We start from the raw sequence: 25,566 nt of genomic DNA on the forward strand, positions 1-25,566 counted from the left end.
GCAGGCGCTGATTGCGCAGCAGTTGAATGCGGGCGGACGCCCAACGACGCTATATCCTGGGGGAAAAAAAGCCCCGGCAGAGCTATGCGAGAAGCCAGTAGCAGCATCCGTGGCTAAGTGGGCTAGTATTCTTCCTTAAAGCGCATCGTGAAGTGCAACATTACATCGGAAGAAGGGAGAAGCGCTTGCCCGTCCTGCGCCTTTGTGTTTTTTTTTTTTTTGTCAGCACCTCGCGTGCCAATTTCTAAGCTGTGAACCCTCTTGCAAGTTTCAATGCTCAACTATCCTTTCCCGTCTTTCAGGGTCTACGGAAGTGTCTTCTTAAGACTGCTATAAGCCTGCGAAACAAACTTTGGCTATGAGGATGGCGACCGTCGTGTACTCCAAAGTGGGGCATTAAAGGGCAATTGAAGAGGTTTAACGACCTTAAAGAGGGAATGTGTGAAAGCTGTAGATAAAGTATACCAAGTCGTTTTGCGCTAGCTTTTAAAATGGGCTGGTAGGCAGCCCGGTGACGACGTCATGGAAGCGGCGGTATACAACTGCAACACAGACACATTTGCTTAGTGGAAGGAAGATAACTCACTGCACCGAGGAAAAATGCTGCGAGGCGGTGTTTGGAGGCATCGGACGACGCACGGTAGCGTGCGGGCGAAGGCAACAGAAATCTAAAATGTCACAAACAATGATGTCATTGTGTAGTTTTTCGCATTCCTTCAGTGCTGTGAGAAGCCTGAAAATCGTTGCCGCCTTATTCGGCGGTTACATCGTTTTAAACGCTAGCGCAAAACAAATTCGTACGCTTAACATACAGAACTCATACTACGGAATCCTTGTGTCTGGTCCAATTCTCAATAAGAGCCCTTGAGCTTGCCTTCAAGGCCAGGCAAAAGAAAGGAGTGCGCGTCTCCACTACGACCTCCACTACGACCTTCCTCAAGAATAGCAAGCGTCATCGCGGGTGGTACAGAGCGAAATACAAAGTAGAAGACGACACAGACGGGCGGTGACTCGCAACTAACATTTTATTGACAAAAACGCACATGTCATACATCAGAATCGTGCGGTACCAAAGAGTCTAGGGCAGTTGCACAAAGCACTCTCGAGGGATGTATCTTTAACAACTCATCTAACACGCGGTGAATCCCTGTCAAAATCCAGTCATCCCCTCTTTTTGACCCAAGCCGTAATCATGAATTGCAGGGTAGCCAACCGGAAACCTTTCCGGTTAACATTTCTGCCTTTCCCCCCTCTCTGTATCTATCTGCCCATAAACGAAACCTATTCATAAAGGAACAATGAAGCAGGATGCTTCGCGCATTGTGGCTGTTTCTTGAGGATCAATTACGCTCGCATTATTTCTCTTGTCGTTTTATCCCTGCAGCGAAGAAGTCCCGTGTGTTTGTAACGTAAGAGCGGCACGTTTTCGCTTTCTTGTTCTCTTTCCCGCAATCGTGGCAGCTATCTTTCAAATGGTAACACCTAGAATCTGATAGTTAATTTCGCTGCTTACGCAGACGAATGTTAGTCCACCGGCCATTTCTACAGCACGACGGTGGGGACGGATATACTATTGCGCAGGGATTTCAACGGGCTATTCTTATCACGTATAGTCATGACGGTTCCGCAGAGAAAACGACGCCGACCTTAGAACGTCCAGCGACATTTTTCAATATACTGTGCTATTCTGGTTTTTTTTTTATGAGGTTTAACGTCCCAAAGCGTTCTAAGGCTATGAGAGACGCCGTAGTGGAGGGCCCCGGAAATTTCGACCACCTGGGGTTCTTTAACGTGCACTGACATCGCACAATACACGGGCCTCTAGAATTTCTCCTCCAAAGAAATTCTAGCCGCCGCGGCCGGGATCGAATCCGCGTCTTTTGGGTCAGCAGCCGAGCATCATAACCGCTGAGCCACCGCGGCGGCCGTGCTATTCTGTGAACGTATGGTATAGAGCCACTTTCATTGCTTAAGTTATCTAATTTTGGATTCTCAAACCACGCCCTTACCAATTGCAAGAGCTTCTCGGAAGTTGCTGAGATTAACCAGCTCATACCAAATACTCTTCTCTTCAGTGATGTCCACAATGCGTATTTTGATGCGTACTTTGGTGTGCCCGTAGAGTACGAGTGAATAAAGTACGCAGGAATTTCGTGAATACAGTTTATTACTGTTATGATTACTATGATCAGTTCCTTCAGAGTTGAGAAGTGACTTGAGAGAAAGGTTTCTAAAGGTTACTTCAGTGACCTACGTCGATCTACGTCGGCCTCGGCGTAAGCTGCTCATTAGTTGTTTTGAAGAAAAATGAAAAAACTTGACAACCTATCAGAGAGAACTGCGATCGAACTGCGTCGGAGGAACTATAATTGGCGTAATGTGGATAAGATGCGGGCAACTACTGCCAGAGATGCACTTTAGAAACGCTACAAACACTCGCCTAAAAATATCGCATTGTGCGCGCAGTAAACAGTGTCAAGAAACAAGGGGGTCGTTCTGACTAGAGGTGCTAAACGAAAGCACTTCTATCGGCGTTTCAGTCAGTGCACCAAAAATCGCCCAAATACATGGTCGTCAGTAAACCAGGATCGGGGTAAGCGTGAAGGTAACCCGTCCTTGAAAAGATTTCATCTCGGAAGACTCCTTAGCGCTAGCAGGCGGCTTTAATCTCTTTTTTATTTTTTGCACGTGCGTCGGAAAAAACTTTGAAGGACTCTCACTTTTTATGTTGACAGAAACAATATCTGCGTACGACTATCTACCTAACTTATCGCTATCCGATCTGGGAAGAATTATTTTAGCTTGCGTCTGAACAAGCCAGCTGGCATACATGTCTTATCAGTCCGTCTGTTAAAAATAAACTTTGTTGCATTTCCGACATTCTTTTGTGCTGTGTAAACGGCCTTTTAGATAGCGCCTGTATTTCAGAAAAAATTGAAGGCCTTTGTGCGACCTTTGCACAAAAAAGGACAAAGGGATTGAATGGAAAATTACAAGCCAATTTCAATTCTGCCGATAATACCTGGAATAATAGAAAATTTTCTTTCACAAACCACGAGTTCTTTCACAAATAAGTTTTACATTTCATTTCCTCGTCAGTTCGGTTTTGTCGCGTGAAAGGCTGCTATATTACTTTCGGAATAGTTCGCAGACGCACTGTAAGAAAATAACCTGCTCAGCGTACCTTTGTTCCTGGATGCTAGGAAATCATTTAATGCCGGTAACCGTGATATTATATTAAGCGCTGTATACTGTCTAAGATTCCGTGAGCTATTTTAGGATGTAATAAGAAACTAATTTCCCGGTCGATCGGAAATAGGAAGAATGCTTTAGTAACAGAGTGTGTATATCCACTGAAGTTCCCCGATTTCAGTTTGGTCACTGTTACCTTTAAATATTTTCATTAATTACTTTGCTTCGAGTATATATGCTTGCATGTTCTACCGATATGCTGACGACACTGGCCTTATTTGTAATAATTTATATTATAACAAAGCAATTGCCATGCAAAATATGATGTCGATAATGCATTAGAGCGGTTTGCAATGAATTTTCTCGAAGTAAATCCTTCAAAAAGTAAACTCATTTGGTTCAGCAATCCTTTGAAGAGAGCAGTACTTGCCTAATTTTTCTCCATAACAATCACTGTTCAGCCGGCGCGGTGGCACAGTGGTTATGGCGCTCGGCTGCTGACCCGAAAGACGCGGGTTCGATCCCGGCCGCGGCGGTCGCATTTCGATGGAGGCGAAATGATAGAGGGCCTTGTACTGTGCTAGGTCAGTGCACGTCAAAAGAACTCGAGGTGATCGAAATTTTTGTGGGGCCCTCCACTACGGCGTCCCCATGGCCTTAGCAGCTTTGGGACCTCATAAACCAAAGCAAACCAAACGTTGTTGGCCGTGCTGTAGCTCCCCACTTAATTATGACCCCTCTTTAAAATACACGGGAGTGTACTTTGAATGGAGTACGCCTTGGGAAGCGCATTTGGCCCTTGTATTTAAGTAATCGGCTTAGAAGTGTTGCTTGGTTGCTTCAGCTTTGTAGATGCGTAGTTACCTCTTGAGTAAAAAACAAACCTGGTGGTGCACGCAACTGTTATTGGCGTAATGAGTTATAGGGGATTACAGTATTTGCTTTACGTCCTCGTCCTTGGCACAACCGTGCTGATTCGCTTCTTAAAAATATTCGTAAAAGTATAGCTTACAATTTGCCCAATGGTATCGTCGACTAACTTTTTTAAATAGCTTCGTTTGCCATCTTTTCACTCACTTTTCACCCACACAGTGGTGTAGTACAACATCTCTTGTGCACTGGTTTTAAAAGTGAGCCCGTTCCTAGCGCACGCTTCGTATACGTCTTCCGTTTTCCGTTCCCTGGATGAAATACCAGATACGGCGAGGCAGGACGCTTCATGTGCGTGCCTACGGTTTTCAATGACGTCATAAACGACATCCGAACCCTGGCTGAATTAGCCGAATTAAATAGAAACATAGTTTCATACTCCCACACGTAATTCTGAATTCTGGAAAGTTGCCAAATGTCGCACCAATTACGGAAAACAGATGCTAAAGTCCACTTTGCCAATTATCATATATCAGCTACTACAAAATGACTACGAGAATATTCATGCAAAATTGCGCGATATGTTTACTTAGATAACGCATGTGTTTTCCACTTTCCAAAATTTTTGCGATGCCGCGCCACGTTGCCGGACCAAGTCCCACAAGCCCCTCGGGCCCGATCAATGTTGTAACTAGCCGTGGTGGCAATAAAGGTGTTAGTATGATAGCTGTATTCTCTTCATAATATGCCTGCCTTATGCCGCTTACTTCTTTTATCGTACCTGTGGCGTTGCGAACGGGTTTGTTGAAACGCCAATTGCGATGTTATGAACCCGGGCTAGCAATGCAGTGCGTCGTGATGTGGGCGGAAAGGTGAAGCTGTTCGCCCCCGGCGGCATTGCGCTGATGTGTTCTCTTCGAGTGTTGACCGTTAGAAGAGTTCGCGGACTACAGTTTCACGGCCACAGCGGGCGCAGGACGTAGATAATTGGGGGGATGTGGGACAGGCTCTTATCCCGAACGAAGCTGGGCTGATGATAGCGATGAGGACGGGTGACTGTGGCTTCGATGGGTGGGCTACATCAGACCGTGCGAGCAAGGAGACTTTCATACTGCAGTGTTTTTTTTAATTTTTTTTTTAACACGGCATCTCGTTTCATGCGACCGCTCCTGCCCGGCTACCAGCCACTCCTCCTGGCTGAATTGGACGTGCGTGAGTGCACTGGCAAGGTCCTCATTCACACAGTCTCTCTATAGCTTGTCTTTTATCGATTAATGCGGAACAACTCTTCTCGAACGAAATGTTATCAGCGCTGTACTTTCTTGCTTCACCAACACCGTTTATGTGCTTGGACGTGGCTAATTTTTCAGAATAAGTTTTCAAATCTAGGTTAATTTTAAACTTCACTCTCCTGCCCTTGACGCTCGCATTAACTCGTTTCTGCAGTCACACCTCTGCATCGGGCTATAATGCCGGGATGGGCGCACAATATGCACTCTACCTATTGCTCTCTTAAGTATCCTCATCTGGTCTCTTCCAGAAGCTTCGTTTGTGGGAAGCTTGCGTTCACGATTCGTATGAAGCATTCCTCCCTGAATATGAATATTATTCATTTAGCCCAATGCTTTCTCAGTGCCTAGACACCTGCCTGTTTCTATCATCTATGAAAATTACAGGTTAGAGGATGTGCTATGTTTTTTTTTTTCTCTATTTAGCGGGAATTCACCATCGGTACACGCCCCTTCTACAACCTTGCTATTGTTACTTGGTACGGGTGCAATTCCTCAGGCTGTCTTCAATAATTTTTGCCTCATACTAAAACTAATTGTGGCAAATTCCATCCACTCAGTAATGCTGCTGAAATTTCTAGTGCTACCTGCTTTACCCTTCCTGATCCATAATGCTAGAAACTATGACCTCTCTAGCCTGGGAACCTCCCCTAACCGAACACGTGTCCGCCCGTCGGCACCCTTGCCAAGCCTGAAGGATCGTCAAACAGCACAGCCAGCACCCACTCAGTTTCCTTCGTTGTATGTTGCCAGGTTGAATTTCCAATGGCGACCTGTCTGGATCCAGAGGCTGTCAGCACTCTGCTCTATATGTAAGGTCTCACAGCCGAGGTTGGTCCGGCCCACGGACAGTCGGAGAGGTCGTGCGTGCGCCTGCCAGGCACCGCCGGGTGCTAGACTTGGAGTACTGTCTTGCTTCAAGCGAGAGTTCGATTCTCGCGAGCGTGTATTAACATATATGCAAGAACCGTTTTTCACATTTCTGTAACTTACGAATTATGCCGATTAGCTTGCGGCAAGTTACAAACGACTCTCAAACCTCGTCGCCTTCCTCCAAAGTCACCTGTGTCTGACGCGTTCCTAGCTTGCAGCGCGCAGCCGAGGAGAACGGGAAGGAGCCCCCTCGTCGACTGCCGCCATGTTTGCCATTTCTCGTTCTGCTCAGGCCTCGCACCACCCTTACAAAAATTGTCTATAGACAGTCTATAGACTTCTTATCGACTCTATTGCCTTCCTATAGAAATTTCTTTTTGTCTATTCATAATACATAGACTGTCTACAGACAAAAGTCTACTGAAAGTATATAGCCATAAATCTATAGATTATCAATAGACTGTCCATAGCAATTTTATTGCCTATAGACTTTTTTCTAGGATTTGTCTACAGAGAGTCTATATGCTTTATAGACAGAAGTCTATGGACTGTCTATAGACTGTCTAAAAATATTTTGTAAGGGCCTGCTTCTTGCACCGCATCTCTCGCGCAGTTTGCAGAAGCCTCCGCAGTTTGCAGAAGAACTCACGGATTCAGTCCGACAGCACAACGTCCGTGGCGGACGCCTGTTCTGGTGGAGAAGTGCTATTGAACAATTCGAAGCAAGGCTGGAGGCTTTCATGCTGATATTGCGGGCCATGCATCCAGGTGAATGCAGATGCTTCGCGACATTAGAATTTTTAAATCCGTTCTTTGTTCAGCTGGTCGGTTCATGTTGAATAGGTAAAGGAATAGTGCATCTGAAACGAAGAGAATACGTCTAGAAAGGCGTAAGAGAATGACGGGCTTTGCAGGTGGCGTTTGCAAAGAGAATAATGCAAAATGAAGGGTTACTTGAGCCACACCAGAAATATATTGCAAAGAAGTTCTTTGTTGAGTTAGTCGGTTGATGTTGAAGAGGGGAAGGCACAGCGCATCTGAGACAGGAGGAAGTGGGCAGAAATACGATGAGCTGACCGGACAGAGACAGCGCTGAATTTTTTACTTGCTGCGGTTGTATGGTGCCGCGAGAAACCCAACAGCTGTCGACGCTGAAAAACTGCGCTGGTTAACTTGCGACGGTATGCAAATAAGCCGCCGCATGGGATGTGGGAATAGTTGCCGACAGGTAAATTGGTTTTTGAGGAAACGAAATGGCGCATTATCTGTCTCACATATCTCGGTGCATCGCGCCGTAAGGGAAGGGAGGAAGATGGGAGTGAACGAAAAAAGGAAAATAGCTGCCGTAGTGGAGGCATCGTTAACGTGACTGACATCGCACCGCACGCGGGCGCCTTTCGCGTTCCGCCTCTATCAAAACGCGGCCGCCGTGGTCGGATTCGAACCCGGGTGCTCAAAGCTACAGCGCCGCGTGTCAGTTGCTAACAGCCGACAGGAGCATGTAGCCTAACCTGCTGCCTCTCAAATGACCCCATTTGATGGCTAGATCATCATTTACAGCTTAAAGCGGAAAATCCACAAGTTGCACTGTAGCTCCCTATAATATAAGCTCCCCACAAGAATTTGAAGTGCGCACTGCTAGTAAGGGTTACCAGGATTAGGAGGGGAGCCTGAACTTGCAGCTCCGTTTTATTCTTCACGGAGAATAAGCCAAAGTGCCGAGAGTGGTGTCGCAGCCCCGCAGCTGTAAAGTTGTAATGCGACCCGAGTCAGCGCTGCTGGATGGCACCACAGAACGCAGGAGCAAACGAGCGGTTTGAGAGAGGAGCCAACGGCGACAGCCCTAATGTGCCCCGACCAACCCGACGATTTGAGAACGCGCGCGTTGGGCCGGGATGTCGCGCAGCCTGGGCAACAGCTCCCGAAGGCATCCGACAAAGCGCCGCACATTCGACGAGAATTAATGGGAAGAGAAGGCATGCCCATCTGTGCATGCGCCAAAAAGCGGCGCGATCATTAGGAGCACTTAGGGCGCAATCGGGCCACCTGTCGACCGACCGCTCTTCTTGACGTTTCAATTGCGGTGCGCGGCCCGGTCGCTGCTGCGGTGAACCGCAGGCCGCCTTCATGCGCGTTGACAGCGTCGTCACGCGACGGGACATCTGGAAGACGCCTAATAGAAAGAGCAGGCGTCGCATTAGTGGGCGCAGCCCCCGATTTCGCTGTTCCCCCGAGAGAGAATTAATATTTGCGACTGGGGAGCAGAGCGCATCGCGTTTGCGTGACCTGCGGTGACCACCGGAAGGCCTCGCGAGATGCCCAGACGGCGATAATCGTGAGCCGAGCCGCTCGAACCATCGAGACGGGCCGAGGCATTCGGGCCGCAGGTGCGGAAGAACCTTTGTTGCAAGAACATACTGCAGTGTGGAACGCAGTGGGGCTGTACTCTTTGAACGATGATGCACAGTTTGGCATTAGACCAGAAATACGACTAGACTTAGCGAATAATTTTCTGATTATGTTCGCAGTGCATGCAATAGAAAATAACCACGTTGTGCTGGCCCTATTCGTTGACTTAACCAAGGCATCCGATAGCACGGACCACGCGTTACTGCTAGGGAAAATTGGGCTCACTTGGTTTCCGTGGTCATGTCATCAAGTTTTCTTGTCAAATATTTCACAAATAGGCTGCATTCTGTTATGGTTGATAGGATATACGGAGACTTGGAAGCCGAGTTCGGCGTACGTCAAGGAAGTACGCTGGGCAAACTGCTTCTTAACGTCTATATTTCTGATTTTGTTCTACTGCAGCTTAAGTAAAAAAATCTTCAATACGCTGAAGATATAGCGTTGGCACTTGAAGTCAATTTTTATATACTAGGTTTTCCAACCTTTTAAATATATATACAGGGTGTTTCACGTCTTCAACCAAGGATTTAAGAAATGTGGCGCACCAAAGCTGGTTGAAACCAGATGCGTATTGTTTCCCGCAATGTGACATTCCTCATAGAATTTTTAAATTCCGCTTACTTTCTTAATTACTTTAGATTAATTACGCAAAAAATTTAATATTAACTTTAAGGTCACTTGCGTTTCGTAATGTTGTAGACGGGGTTATGAAACGACTAATCGACTTTTTTAAAGCAAGATAATTTCTACGTGGCCCTTTTTCCAGCAGTTATAGGAAGCCCATGAAATATGAAAAAAAAAAAAATCCACGTGAGTGCACTCTTGCGCCGCCGTATTCTAGAGCGTCATGAGTGCACGAATTGAGTCTTGAAAGTGCGTCAGCACATTCTTTCCGAACATGGAAAGGGTGCGCCTTAATCTGCGATAGGTGATAGGCAGGCCATCGACAGCCAATTTGAGACAGAGCTTCTACTGAACCATCACACAGACAACATAAAAATAAAGGAAGGGAAAGGAATGGAGTCGCCTATTTTAAGGTAGCCTCCATTTTTTTTTATTTATCATTTTGCAGCCCGTCGAACACAGTGGTGGTCGCTCACTTGAGCACGGTCAGATCGCACGCTTCGTTCGTTCAATACACGGTTGGGAACGCTGGAATATGGTTGCGGATCAGCGCACTCACGTGGCTTTTCTTTTCATATTTCGCAGGCTTCCTTTAAACGACGAAAAAAAGGACCACATAAGAGATACGTTGCTGCAAAAATTGGATCCGTTCTTTCTTAACCACTCTACAGCTTAAAGAAAGCACACGCACACGCACACGCACACGCACACGCACACACACAAACACACATATATACATGCTAAAGTCTCTGGAAATTGAAAAAGACATAACAGGATTTAGTTCACGACGTTTGCGCTGAAGGACCAGCCTTTTTCGAGTGTCCGCAAAAGGCTGGTCCTCCAGCCCAAACGTCATGAATTAAATCCTGTTATGTCTTTTTCAATTTCTGGTGACTTCATCTTATATTGATCTATCAGCTGCAAAGAAATCACAGCGAGGGAATATCGCGCAGAGTAGGACAAGACACAAGAAGACACGAACAACACGTAGCGCTCGTGTTGTTCGTGTCTTCTTGTGTCCTGTCCTACTCTGCGCTATATTATCTCGCTATGATCACGCACCAACAAGCCGAAGCAGCCACACTTTTGAAATAAACTTTTCATGCATATATATATATATATATATATATATATATATATATATATATATATATATATATATATATACATATATATCTGAAGCAGTCGACTTGATCTTCCGAAATTTCATTTTTTTAAGAACAATTGTATAGGAGTTTTTGTGAGTTTTATGCCATTGTACGCCATTTGTGACAGTTCTGCAGAGTCATATTTTTTGCAACGGATATAATAAATGCATTTAGGCAGTCTATAGATAATGGCCTACGTAAAGCTTAGTAGAGCGAGCTATAGACTATCCATAGACGAAGCTCCACTAATAATGAGAGGTAAAAAAATTATAGAATGTGCACAGACCTGTGACTACAAGACCAATAGAATTTTGAGTGTGGATAGAAACGAAGTGCACGGTCATAAATTATAGACTGTCAATAACCCTTCGTGAATAAGACTTCCATTAGACATTTGTCTTTAGGCAGTGTATAGATAGAAGTCTAGTTAATTTCAGGACCATAAATTGTCTATACACTAGCCTTAAGAATTTGTACATAAAAATTCTACAAACTTTAGCGATTAGTCTAACCCAGTCGCCTAGCTGCCCTTGTTGCCAGCGGATAGAACATGCAGTTTTTTCTCACGCACCCGCATCCCGTATACTTGTGCAGTCGACAGTATGTGAAGATATGACGCGTCGGCTCCTACACAGGAACCTTCTCGGCGACTTAATTTAAGTCAGATTTCTTTAGTGGCTGGTGTCTTGCAAGCGTGGCTGATCAGGTTAGGTGGTAAATGATGACAGCTAAAAATCACAGCACAACTTTAAGACAGGGACGAAGAAGAAAAGGACACCACAGCGCTGGCTGTCTTAAAGCTGCTATGTGTGATTTAGCTGTCTAGATGTTAAATGCATACAGAGGACGGACGCGCACAGGTGCATATCTATTCGAATGTGTAGCTGTAGGCCTATCCTGGTCATATTAGAGCTGCACATGCGCGTAGCCCTTATAAAAATGGTCTATAGACAGTCTATAGACTTCTTATTGACTCTATTGACTTCCTTAGACATTGCTTTTTGTCTACTCGTAGTCTATAGACTGTCTATAGTTAAGATTCCACTAAAAGTGTATGGCCATAAATCTATAGATTGTCTATAGACTGTCCATGGCATTTGTATTGCCTATAGACTGTTCTCTAGAATTTGACTATAGACAGTCTATAGACTTTATAGACAAAAGTCTATAGACACTCTATAGATTGTTTAAAACTTTTTTTGCAAGGGAGATGAGCACCGCGGCGAACAAGAGTTTCATCGAGAATCAGCGCCAGGCCCCTCTCTGCCTTCTCTTGGTCTTGCAAGGTAGAGAGAAGGCAGGATAATGGAGAACATTGACGAAAATGGCTGGGAGGGGAGCCAACGCTTCGGAAAGAGGGCGTGTCTTCTTTTGGGGCGGAGGAAATCTAGCCGAAACGTTGGCCAGCAGGCTGCCAACCTTTGTCCGTATAATTTTATCTTCGGTTTTGGCATTTTTCTCTGTACTGATAGTGGATCGTAGTAGGGTTACACGAACCGTTTCATTAACGTCATCGAAATAAGCTGCTGTTGGCAAGAATAACCACATCCTCCAGGCAACCCTCTTCCCCAGCTCCCTTAAGACGCCGCAAAGGGCAGTCCTTGGGGCCAACTTGGAAGTGACCGTCTTCGACGCACCGTCGAGCGCGGTCAAAAATAAACACGCTCGGGCAAGAAAAACAACAACTGCAGCGGCTGACGGTCGAGCAGGAGCTAGGAGCCCGGTGGACGCGCTCGGCTGCTAATGGCTTCGCGAACAAACAGGAGGCCGCCACCGGGGCGAGGCAAACTTGGCAGCGGCCCTGAGCCCATAAACCAAACAAGGGAAGAGGGGGGCGGCTATAAAAGGCTCCGGCAGCTTCGTACGGCGCGGTCCCAGCGCGCACCAAAGTAATTAAAGCGATTAGCACGAGCCGGAAATTTTCGGGAGCGCAGCAGCAGTAAAGCTGAGCCGGGAGGAGACTGCGCATGCGCCCGTCGATGGTGATCGCGACTCTCTCCTGCTGTCTTTCTCCAAGGGAAGCCATCGCAATCCTTTTTCTTTTTTTCGCCCGGCGCTTCCCGAACGCAGAGTGCGCGCTTATATTGGCCGCGCCTGGCAACGGGCGCAAGTGGCCATGCGCCCTAATCTCTTAGACTTTGCCCGGCTTAGCTTTTGGAAGCATATTAAGGATGAGCGCCGCTGGGCCCGCAAATGACCTGTGTGTTTTGTAACCGCGCCTCCGACCTGCCGCCGTGGAAAACGAGCTTCCATGCAGCTCCGCCATCGAGGTGCTTGCCGCACCGCCAGAGCGCTGCGTCCCCCCTGCCGCCGAATAACCGGTTCATCGAGCGACATCTTCCTCAACTCAAGACTGCATATGAATCGGCTGTGCGGACGGCAATGCACACGGATGCCGCAGCAGCATCAGCTAATTCTTCCGGACGACAAGGACCACTTTTGCTCACTGCGGCCGATTCAGTGCATCTTCAGGAAAGTAATATACAGCGCGAAAAAAAAAGGAACAGCAGAGAAGACACAAACAACAGGACAGCGCCAGTCCTGTTGTTGGTGTCTTCTCTGCTGTCCCTTTTTTTTTGCGCTGTATATTACTTTCCTTAAGATGAGTCACCAACTAGCCCATACCAAAATTTTGATCAATTCAATGTAGTCTTTTGGTCCGATTTTGAATGCATAAAAAACTATGACAACTCTAAATGACGCATTCGCCGACGCATTTACCAAGTGTTTACGACTTTAAACAAACCTTTAGAAATGGGCTTTTTGAGTTAGAAGAGTGCTGTTTTCCGCATAGCACTGTAAGAGGCCCAGTACATCAGAATTCAGCTGAGACGTGATAAGCACACGGCTTGTTGACTAATATTAAATAGTTAACTTTTTGCCCATTGCTCCTAAACTCTTTAATTATTTATTTGTAGATACTGCAATCACCACATGGTACAAGCATGATTTAAAACAATGGCATGCACAGGCATGGAGAAAGATTCACCCTCTTTAAAAGACCTGTTAGAGAAGTTCTGGTAAATGTGTTATAAATGAAGCGCGCAGCTCTTCGCTGTACCTTCTCTAGAGGCATGTATCTGACCGCAAGTAATATCCATCTATTCACATCAGTTTTTAGAATTTCCAACATCCGGTTACCATCGGCGCTGTGGCACAGCAAATATTGCCTATTGCGACGAGTAATGTGGACTAGAGAAGTTGTTTTGCCCGCAAGCTTCTCGAAAGCGCATGTACTTTGGCACGATGTAGCCAAAATCTGATGGGCCACAGCGCCGAGGGCAACCGCGTTTTCGAAATTCTGAAAACTGATATGGATATTCGTTACAGTGGGCTACACGCCTATCAATAGTTAAGGAGCCTAACAGTAGTAGTTGAAAAACTATTCAATATTACTCAACCAGCCTGATAGTTAGCACATCTTAGCTGCATTCTGATGCACTAAACCGCTGACAATGCTATATGCGCCGAAAAAAGAACCCGTGAAACTCAAGAAGCGTATATTTAAAAATTTTGCAAAATCTCAGGCGAAACACGCTCTATCTCAATGTGTCTTCTTCTCTCCCTTGGTCCTCGTGTGAAGCCCTAGCTCTTTTCAGGGGTGTTGTCCTAATCTTTATCGTCAGCTTCGTCGAGCAAATACCGACTGTATAATCGTTACTCTGTCTTAGACGCACAGTAAACCTTGAGCTCCTTATTTCCTGAATCCTGCCATCATATCGACCATTTTTTAATTGTGGTCCAAGTTTTTGAGCGGATAGGCATCGGTAGCTTACACCTGTCCTATATCTACTTAGGATCGCACATCTGATCGCTCAGAACGCGTTATCATGAACGTGCCGCAGTGCTAAATTTATTCTTTTTCTGTTATGCGTGCTTGAACTTTTGTAATGGCCCATTGGCGTCTGAGAATAACGGACTAGATTCAAAGAGAGGGCAAGCTTAGCAAGAGGCGGCAAAAAGTCAGGTGGGCGGATATGAATTGGACGTATACGCGTGAAGAAGGCGGCCGCATGACAGGGTTAAGCGTAGAGATATGAGAGAGTCCTTTGAGCTGCACTGTGGCGTAGGTCGGCTGATTATGATGATCAAATGTTTGTGGAAATACTTTTTATTTTATATGCGGTTTCCTTTCACGTAAATGACTCCTGGCTCTATTGTACCGACGTGGTGGAGCACGCCTGCCGTGCGTTGGTCCTATATCATCATCATCAGCCTGACTACGCCCACTGCAGGGCAAAGGCGTCTCCCATATCTCTCCAATTAGCCTTGCGCGCTGTTCCCATGCCCCGTAAAAAAAAAAAAAAAACGAATGAAGTCGAGCCCACTGGCATTGAACCTGACGGCCACGCGGACTGTGTTCGATGTATCCGAAGTTCGCTGTAAGTGAAGTTGCAATATCGCAGCCAAAAATACTAAGTCAAGCGGAAATGGCGCTTATTTGTTTAAAAGGGGCATGTGCGCATCCGCTTCTTCAGAGCAGGCCACATGAGGCAGCAATTCAAAATCTCCAGTGTGGTCATGTCCTCCTCACCGAAGCCCTTACAGCGAAAATATGCGTTAGGGAAAGCTGGTGGTAGGTCGGCCTTCACATTAAAGTTTTGATCAGATTCTTGGCGGTCGGGGAGCGCTAGTACCTCGCGTACAATGGCTTCGTCAGTGCAAGGCTATGAGTTGACTTTAGAATTTATTTACTTTCTTCAGAAAAAGAAAAAAAAAGGAGGCGGCAAGGGCAGAAAGCTCCGCGAGTAACAGCTTGGCGAGGCCCTTGCTCTAAATGTTGGCTGCGGTCAACTGGCGCTAATTATAGTAGTATTTATAACGTACAAAACATGAAAGTAAACAAAGAAACAATGTAAACGCTAGCAACAAATAGTGAAAAATTAAACACGTCGTGAACATAGCCCATGTAGCAGAATTCTGTGACAAACATAAACAAGGAAACCTCAAGCGTTTGTAATGTTTGTTTAAAATAGCCATTAAACAACGCACACAACAAGAACAAATTACCAGGCCATAATAAACAAAAATAAAATATAGGGTTTAGGATCAAACTGGCATCGTGAAAGCTCACAAAACGGGCAATGTGTTGAATGCAGCATCTAATGATAATCGATCAAAAAGGAGACGCCCTCCTCTAGTTTGTCTAGTAATGATGATAATGTGTAGTACAGGGTAGATGTGAGACCTTAGTTGGTACTTGGGTCAGAGGTCCAGCGGCGTCTGAATGACGCTTCCGCCTGATGTTTAGACGAATTTACCACTGACCAATTGTTAACTGTCCCCCTCTTCACTAGTAGGGGAGAGAAGGGAGATGCGGGACGCAGAATGACTCAGCAAGAACAAAAATTACTAAGGAAATGACTCAGAGAACGGCCGGCCTACGTGCAAACTATACAACCTCGTACTAGATGCGCAAAAATGAGGCTTGTGGGAGCCATTTGTAGTCGCATTGCACGGGAAGAGCAGCCTGGGTTCCGCCAGCACCACCGACGGCCGTGTTTGAGACCTGCCCATTCAGATGCCCATCGCGGTACTCGTATCAGCACTCGCAGCGAGCTAACAATAGACAGTTTTAGCTGAGTGTTTTTACGGCCAGCGGGGCGGAGCGGACGAACGCAGACGCCAGCGGAGAGGCGCGCGACAGGAGTTTTAGCCGGGCGGATCGCCCGTCTTCTCGAGCGGAGTAGAGTCGCTAAGCACCCTAGAGTCGCTTGCTTTGCTGCTCCACCTATCGGTCATAATTCGAGTTAGAGGGAAAAGAATGTCAATTAAGCCTGCTAATAATGCGCTGGAACTGTTTAGTGAAGGTACATTCTGTGTTTTTAGTTAATTATTAGGTAAGTGCTGCGTTTTAGACGTAGAAAAGAGGCTGCCATCTTGAACACCCATACACGCCCGCGCGCTCTTACTCACGCTCGCGCTCTGCCTATCGCTCCGCTGGAGAGGGCTTCCCAGCGGGCGTAAGCTTCGCTTCGTAAAAACGCCGGCTGGCCCAGCGACGTGCGCATGCGCAGTGGCGTCTGCGCTCGTCCGCTCCTCTCCGCTGGCCGTAAAAACGCTCAGCTAAAATTGCCGAATGTGACGCATTCTGCGTAGTTGCGTAGTCGGAATTTAAAAAAAAGATCACAATTGCAGGGCACTGGGGAGTAAAAAAAAATGACTCAGAATTGGAATAGAATCATACAATCATAGAATAGAATCACAATTGGAATAGAGTAGACCCAGAACCGGAATAGATTGGCGGGTGAAACTAGAATGCTATCGCATTTCTATCGTATCAGCCCAATTGACCACTAGATCTTTTTATTCCCTGTTTTTAATCCCGCTGTTTACCAGCAGAATCTTGATTTTCAAAGCTGCGCAGTCGCGGGAGACCCTTCCGATTGCGTTGCAACTTGAACGTCTGCGTGCAAAAGTGCTCCTCCGCTTCAGAAACGAAGCTTCGGAGCTTGACCGAGAGATGTCGCATTTCCTCCGAAGCCCACTCCGCGAGTGGCCAGCGCGGTAGCCGCACCTGCTTTCGCTCTCCTGTCGCCCCTTGTTTTCTTTGCTTGCACCGTGCGAGCTCTCTTGCTGCTGCTGCTGCTGCTCGCTGGGCGCAGCGCGCTACTCCGTCGCGGCTAATTAGGGTGAGCGCGGGGGCGGAGTGCGACACAGTCTGCTGCGGCTCGGGCTTCGAATGCTGGTGACAGACGCAGCGAAGGGGGAATAATGAGTTGCCCCATCAGCTCCGCGGATGCGCCGGGGGAGGATGCGGTGCGCGCGTCTTGCGCCAGCGGCCCACTTTCGTGCACTTTATTGAGGCGCATTGCGTGCAGCAGCAAAACGCACAGGCATGGCCTCGTCCGTGCCACCATTGTGTCTTCTAAACCATGTCCAGAATCTCCAAGACTACTGTGAGTGCGGCCAAAGCCGGAGGGCAGACAGGATCGGCGAAACTTGTGCCGCACTGAGAAACTAGCGCTGAAGGCGTATTCTTAAAGTACTAGTCTTCTCCACCACTTTTTGACTGCGTGCAAGTGTAGCGGACCAGAAAATGAAGGACGGGACACAACGGCACTGTGTTCTGTCCTCGTTGATTTCATTTACATCACGGGCCTGGACGTTATCTGCGCTGGTAATGCTGATGCTTCGAAAGGCAGAGGAGAAATATAAACCCTTTGTAAAAAGTACGAGCTCCGTACAGTCAAGTTTGCTCAGGGGTCCGACGCCATCTATCGCAGCTCTGACGAAACTCTGGAGCGGTGGCTGCACTCTACGAAGCGCGGTGACACAGTTGCATTGCCCTTGGAAAGTGTTAGCGATAGTGGCCGGCAAAGAAAATGCAGGAAGAAAAATTCACTAGCGTTGGTTATGCCGCGTGAAGCAATAACACAGAAGCAATGAGAGCCTGCAGCATCAAAATGTCGAGGTTTCGCGCAGGCCGTGCTTAGGGAATTAGAAATACGTAGAGCCGCAAAACAAGCTATTTTGAAGAGGAAGCAGCGAAAGGAATACGCATTCTCTGCAGGACATAACTGCGCTGCGGCGAAGTAGGCAGCGTGCACGTGCGTAGTGCGGAGAAGACGAAGTTCTTACCGCGCACATAGATTTACAGCGGCAGGTATCGGTTCGAAAGCTGCGGTAGATACAACAATCTTTCACGAACCCTTTTGGAGGCGCTTGGTGGGCGCTCGGTGCGCACGCTGGAGGCTTCCTCAGCACACATCGGCGGCAGACTAAACGCCAGCTATCTAGCCCTGCGTATACACTGCGACCGACTGGCATTCGATAGCTGCGCCTGGGTCGTGTACGACGACTATAAGGAAGAAATCGAACGAGGTGCAACCGTATACGGCAAGCTGCGCCTTCAGCCAACGCATTGAAAAGGGACGCATAAGAGCGATCCAACTGTTTCGCTATTTGGGTATGCATGCAGCGAGACAGACGGCAAAAGACAGCTCAGGGATGGAGCAAGCATCAGCTGTCTTCTGGCGTCTCTGCCGCGCTGCATGTGTTCCGTTAGTAGGACAAGGAACCAACATTAGCCCAGCAGAAAGCTTTACTTAACCAACTGTTCTTAACTGCGAGCTGCTAAATCGTTTGCTGAACTTGGCGATAAAGCAATATTTGAACCAAGGAGCGCAGCAGTTTCATTTGGACATAACTTCACCAGCGAAAGAACGAGACACGAGGAGAAGAAGAACACAGGACAACGCAGGCGTTGTCCTGTGTTCTTCTTCTTCTCGTGTCTCGTTCTTTCGCTGGTGAAGTTATGTCTGATGTACACCAACTAGCCCACATGGGTACCTTGTTACTCCAGCGTTGTCCTGTGTTCTTCTTCTCCTCGTGTCTCGTTCTTTCGCTGGTGAAGTTATGTCTGATGTACACCAACTAGCCCACATGGGTACCTTGTTACTCCAGCGTTGTCCTGTGTTCTTCTTCTCCTCGTGTCTCGTTCTTTCGCTGGTGAAGTTATGTCTGATGTACTATCAGCAACGAATGAAACGCGAACAAGAAAACTGAGGTGGCAACATAAAAACACCAACGTATTAGTTCCTGTATTGGAAATACAAACGTGGTTGAATAACACTTCTAAAGAAGAGTATTCATGCTTTCGAAACTGAAATAGCAGGAGCTAGTATACAGCTTCCCCTGGCTAAGAGCTGCGCATTTTCCACTGCGTGGTTCAATTGTCTTGTTCGCGTTTCATTTCTTGCTGATAGTACACCAACTAGCCCACATGGGTACCTTGTTACTCCAGCGTTGTCCTGTGTTCTTCTTCTCCTCGTGTCTCGTTCTTTCGCTGGTGAAGTTATGTCTGATGTACACCAACTAGCCCACATGGGTACCTTGTTACTCCAGCGTTGTCCTGTGTTCTTCTTCTCCTCGTGTCTCGTTCTTTCGCTGGTGAAGTTATGTCTGATGTACACCAACTAGCCCACATGGGTACCTTGTTACTCCAGCGTTGTCCTGTGTTCTTCTTCTCCTCGAGTCTCGTTCTTTCGCTGGTGAAGTTATGTCTGATGTACACCAACTAGCCCACATGGGTACCTTGTTACTCCAGCGTTGTCCTGTGTTCTTCTTCTCCTCGTGTCTCGTTCTTTCGCTGGTGAAGTTATGTCTGATGTACACCAACTAGCCCACATGGGTACCTTGTTACTCCAGCGTTGTCCTGTGTTCTTCTTCTCCTCGTGTCTCGTTCTTTCGCTGGTGAAGTTATGTCTGATATACACCAACTAGCCCACATGGGTACCTTGTTACTCCAGCGTTGTCCTGTGTTCTTCTTCTCCTCGTGTCTCGTTCTTTCGCTGGTGAAGTTATGTCTGATGTACACCAACTAGCCCACATGGGTACCTTGTTACTCCAGCGTTGTCCTGTGTTCTTCTCCTCGTGTCTCGTTCTTTCGCTGGTGAAGTTATGTCTGATGTACACCAACTAGCCCACATGGGTACCTTGTTACTCCAGCGTTGTCCTGTGTTCTTCTTCTCCTCGTGTCTCGTTCTTTCGCTGGTGAAGTTATGTCTGATGTACACCAACTAGCCCACATGGGTACCTTGTTACTCCAGCGTTGTCCTGTGTTCTTTTTCTCCTCGAGTCTCGTTCTTTCGCTGGTGAAGTTATGTCTGATGTACACCAACTAGCCACATGGGTACCTTGTTACTCCAGCGTTGTCCTGTGTTCTTCTTCTCCTCGAGTCTCGTTCTTTCGCTGGTGAAGTTATGTCTGATGTACACCAACTAGCCCACATGGGTACCTTGTTACTCCAGCGTTGTCCTGTGTTCTTCTTCTCCTCGTGTCTCGTTCTTTCGCTGGTGAAGTTATGTCTGATGTACACCAACTAGCCCACATGGGTACCTTGTTACTCCAGCGTTGTCCTGTGTTCTTCTTCTCCTCGTGTCTCGTTCTTTCGCTGGTGAAGTTATGTCTGATGTACACCAACTAGCCCACATGGGTACCTTGTTACTCCAGCGTTGTCCTGTGTTCTTCTTCTCCTCGTGTCTCGTTCTTTCGCTGGTGAAGTTATGTCTGATGTTCACCAACTAGCTCACATGGGTACCTTGTTACTCCAGCGTTGTCCTGTGTTCTTCTTCTCCTCGAGTCTCGTTCTTTCGCTGGTGAAGTTATGTCTGATGTACACCAACTAGCCCACATGGGTACCTTGTTACTCCAGCGTTGTCCTGTGTTCTTCTTCTCCTCGTGTCTCGTTCTTTCGCTGGTGAAGTTATGTCTGATGTACACCAACTAGCCCACATGGGTACCTTGTTACTCCAGCGTTGTCCTGTGTTCTTCTTCTCCTCGTGTGTCGTTCTTTCGCTGGTGAAGTTATGTCTGATGTACACCAACTAGCCCACATGGGTACCTTGTTACTCCAGCGTTGTCCTGTGTTCTTCTTCTCGTCGTGTCTCGTTCTTTCGCTGGTGAAGTTATGTCTGATGTACACCAACTAGCCCACATGGGTACCTTGTTACTCCAGCGTTGTCCTGTGTTCTTCTTCTCCTCGTGTCTCGTTCTTTCGCTGGTGAAGTTATGTCTGATGTACACCAACTAGCCCACATGGGTACCTTGTTACTCCAGCGTTGTCCTGTGTTCTTCTTCTCCTCGAGTCTCGTTCTTTCGCTGGTGAAGTTATGTCTGATGTACACCAACTAGCCCACATGGGTACCTTGTTACTCCAGCGTTGTCCTGTGTTCTTCTCCTCGTGTCTCGTTCTTTCGCTGGTGAAGTTATGTCTGATGTACACCAACTAGCCCACATGGGTACCTTGTTACTCCAGCGTTGTCCTGTGGTCTTCTTCTCCTCGTGTCTCGTTCTTTCGCTGGTGAAGTTATGTCTGATGTACACCAACTAGCCCACATGGGTACCTTGTTGCAGTTTCAATTGTAAAGGTGCTGGCCAGCTGCGCGCACGCGAACCGCGTTGAGACCAATCAGCAATCGCATCAGTAGGCGTATATGAAGTGCTGCACCGAAAAAAATGGGGAAAAAAAATAAATTTATTACACACTTCACGCGACAGAATATATAGTGAGGTTGTAAAAGACAACCTCTCCCGCTCCACTAATGTACTGCGGGGGACTTCACGCGACAGCTAAAAATTTCAGCGCCGGCAGAAGCATTGCAGGAGAGAGATGATCATCTTCAAACAGTAATATATTTCGCCGTATTACTTTCGTCGCCGCGTTCTGGTCGACGGGTGTTGAAAAGAATCTTGTGGTAATAAGTGTAAATGTGCTCATAATGACGTCGTTGTGCGCTGAAAGCAGGTAAATGTTTCCACAAATGTAACACTTTCGACGTCACCGATCCAGTCACACCTTTTGAACTGTGCATATGCAAGGGAAAACGATGAAATTTCTGATATTAAGATTTTGTATATTTTAGCTGACTCCTGCTAACTACATCTGGAGAACCTTAACTCTGGCCGCGGCGGCCGCGTTTCGATGGAGGGGAAACGCAAAACGCGCCCATGTGCTGTGCGATGTCAATGGGAGTTAAGAAGGTGTGAGGGACTTAATTTCTTTTTATTTCTTCACATATCTTGCTGAAACTTAGCATGTAGCATATCATTGGATGCTGAATTTGAACATTCATTAAGATTTCAAATATCTCGCCTGGAAGGATATATATGGTAAAATAACATAATCTAAATGTCTTTTCTTACGGGCCTCTATAGTAATTTATCAGTTAAAAAACTTTTTTAAGTATAAGCAAACACTTGCAAATGCCCACAGCACGTCCTAAAGCTAATAAAATGCTTATAAAGTTATTTTGTTGTTAATAAAAAAATAACAAAGTTGGAAAGAAAAATAATGTGGCAGTAATTATCCCACTCTTGGGCTACTTGCTAGTCTATCATGTTTAAAGGAAAAAGGAAAGCTTTGGGAGATGTGACGGACCTTTGGAAATGTTTTGATATTACAAACAAAGATTTTTTTTAACTGAAAAATTATCAAAAAGGCCCGTAGGAAATGGCCTAATTGAGATGTCATTTTGCTAGAAATTTCTTTCCAGATGAGGTAATTCAAGTCTAAATGCATATTTGATATCAGCATTCTATGATACACCTGCTCGTCAAATTCCAACAAGTTATGTCGAAAAATAAAAAAAAATCTTTTAAGACCCTCATCACCCCTTAAGGATCCCTTGGTGGTAGAAATTATTCCGGAGCCCTCCACTACGGTAGCTTTTTTCCTCTTTCTTCTATCAGTGCCACCTTTCTTCCCTTACAGCGCGGTTCGGGTGTCCACCGAGATATGAGACAGTGACTGCGTCACTTGCTTTCCTCAAAACCAATTTTCATTTTCATTTCAGTTTTCTTGTTTTATTTTCTGAACGCCTCTGACTGCTTGAACAAGTCTTACAGAAAGGTACATAATCTTCCTTCGGAACGCGCAATGTTAGGGGAAGGTAAAATGAAATCTGGGCACTGTTATGCCGGGAAACCCGCCCGGATTCCAATTCTCGAGGTCGAGGACGGGGCACGACACCGGTCCACGCAGAATGCTCACCGCACTCCTGACGTTTCAGGCGCTGACGTACTGGCCACCTGCTGGTACGTGGTTCCTGCTGCCATCCGACTACTGTCCCGCACCGGCCCGGAACTTTGGACCCGACAATACCCATCCTCCCCTCGGAACGCCAGTCTCGGCGACAGTCACCAATCCCATCTGGCAACTACCCCTGTTCGTTACGTCACCAACCACGGGACGTGACGCAGCCCTAATTAAACAGCGGACCCACTCGGCCGACACGGGGCACGACACCGGTCCACGCAGAATGCTCACCGCACTCCTGACGTTTCAGGCGCTGACGTACTGGCCACCTGCTGGTACGTGGTTCCTGCTGCCATCCGACTACTGTCCCGCACCGGCCCGGAACTTTGGACCCGACAATACCCATCCTCCCCTCGGAACGCCAGTCTCGGCGACAGTCACCAATCCCATCTGGCAACTACCCCTGTTCGTTACGTCACCAACCACGGGACGTGACGCAGCCCTAATTAAACAGCGGACCCACTCGGCCGACACGGGGCACGACACCGGTCCACGCAGAATGCTCACCGCACTCCTGACGTTTCAGGCGCTGACGTACTGGCCACCTGCTGGTACGTGGTTCCTGCTGCCATCCGACTACTGTCCCGCACCGTCCCGGAACTTTGGACCCGACAATACCCATCCTCCCCTCGGAACGCCAGTCTCGGCGACAGTCACCAATCCCATCTGGCAACTACCCCTGTTCGTTACGTCACCAACCACGGGACGTGACGCAGCCCTAATTAAACAGCGGACCCACTCGGCCGACACGGGGCACGACACCGGTCCACGCAGAATGCTCACCGCACTCCTGACGTTTCAGGCGCTGACGTACTGGCCACCTGCTGGTACGTAGTTCCTGCTGCCATCCGACTACTGTCCCGCACCGGCCCGGAACTTTGGACCCGACAATACCCATCCTCCCCTCGGAACGCCAGTCTCGGCGACAGTCACCAATCCCATCTGGCAACTACCCCTGTTCGTTACGTCACCAACCACGGGACGTGACGCAGCCCTACTTAAACAGCGGACCCACTCGGCCGACACGGGGCACGACACCGGTCCACGAAGAATGCTCACCGCACTCCTGACGTTTCAGGCGCTGACGTACTGGCCACCTGCTGGTACGTGGTTCCTGCTGCCATCCGACTACTGTCCCGCACCGGCCCGGAACTTTGGACCCGACAATACCCATCCTCCCCTCGGAACGCCAGTCTCGGCGACAGTCACCAATCCCATCTGGCAACTACCCCTGTTCGTTACGTCACCAACCACGGGACGTGACGCAGCCCTAATTAAACAGCGGACTCACTCGGCCGACACGGGGCACGACACCGGTCCACGCAGAATGCTCACCGCACTCCTGACGTTTCAGGCGCTGACGTACTGGCCACCTGCTGGTACGTGGTTCCTGCTGCCATCCGACTACTGTCCCGCACCGGCCCGGAACTTTGGACCCGACAATACCCATCCTCCCCTCGGAACGCCAGTCTCGGCGACAGTCACCAATCCCATCTGGCAACTACCCCTGTTCGTTACGTCACCAACCACGGGACGTGACGCAGCCCTAATTAAACAGCGGACCCTCTCGGCCGACACGGGGCACGACACCGGTCCACGCAGAATGCTCACCGCACTCCTGACGTTTCAGGTTGGTTACCTAAACCGTTGTAAAGCATATCGAAGTAGCAACCGTTTTTTGGTATTGGTGTCGTGCCCCTACGACTCGAAGTGGCGCGGTGTTTTTCGCATATTCAGTGACGCTCTAGCGTTCAATTGCCTGTCGCAATTGATGCTGTTACTATCCGGTGACGTCGAACTAAACCCCGGTCCTGGCTCAAATAACGATCCCTTATCCGTTGACACTCGCATGCAACAGCTAGCAGAAAGTTTTGAAGCAATCCGCTCTGTAGTTGATCACCTCAAGGTCACTCTAACCATGCACGAAAAACAAATAGCCTCTTTAAGTGACCGTCTAGAGAAACTTGAATCATCAGACCATCATCCGAACCCTGGCAAACCCTCAAACGAAACAGACAAAGTACACCGCGAAATGGCTGTCTTGAAAGCTGCTAACATTGACACCAAGAACCGAATGCGCCGCAACAACTTGCTTTTTTTAGGCCTCGATGACACAAACAACGAATCATGGGCAGAATCGGAGAAAAAAATTGTGACCCTGTGTGCTGATCACCTCGATCTTTCTTCATCTCGACAGCAACAGCATTGAACGTGCTCACCGAATAGGAAGTCACTCCGATGACAAGAAACGCCCTATCGTTGTAAAATTCGCACAGTTCAAAACCAAAGAGACCGTACTGTCCTGCGGGCGAAAACTTAAGGGGACAAACTACGCAATCAGAGAAGACTTTGAATTTCCTACTCGTCAAGCACGTTCAAAGCTACTTAAGTTCATCCGACCACAAAAGTGCGCGTTTAAACTTGCTTTTGATCAGCTTTATGTTGGCAATAGATGCTATTTTTATGACCCTGCCACTGCTAGCGTATTGGAAACCCCTAACTCAGCAGCTAGCGCGCGACGTAACATAGGACCACCCACCGAGAGCGCTTCAGGAACCACGACATGACCCACTAAAAAACAGGTACTATCATCCGTCCCCATCCGACGTCCTTCGCTATGCCT

At 47.6% G+C, this 25,566-nt stretch overlaps 1 protein-coding gene and 1 pseudogene across 1 annotated transcript in view; one reads left to right on the top strand and one right to left on the bottom strand.

The window, feature by feature from the left end:
* Nucleotides 1-25,566, bottom strand: part of nab (NGFI-A-binding protein homolog) — a 661,188-nt gene that overhangs the window by 575,160 nt on the left and 60,462 nt on the right. The gene's annotated exons all lie outside the window — the stretch shown is intronic.
* On the top strand, nt 24,862-25,510 carry LOC149338291 (uncharacterized; annotated as a pseudogene).

The sequence above is a fragment of the Amblyomma mixtum genome, chromosome 6 (assembly GCF_055824585.1).
Source record: "Amblyomma mixtum isolate Tamu chromosome 6, ASM5582458v1, whole genome shotgun sequence".
NCBI lineage: Eukaryota > Metazoa > Arthropoda > Arachnida > Ixodida > Ixodidae > Amblyomma > Amblyomma mixtum.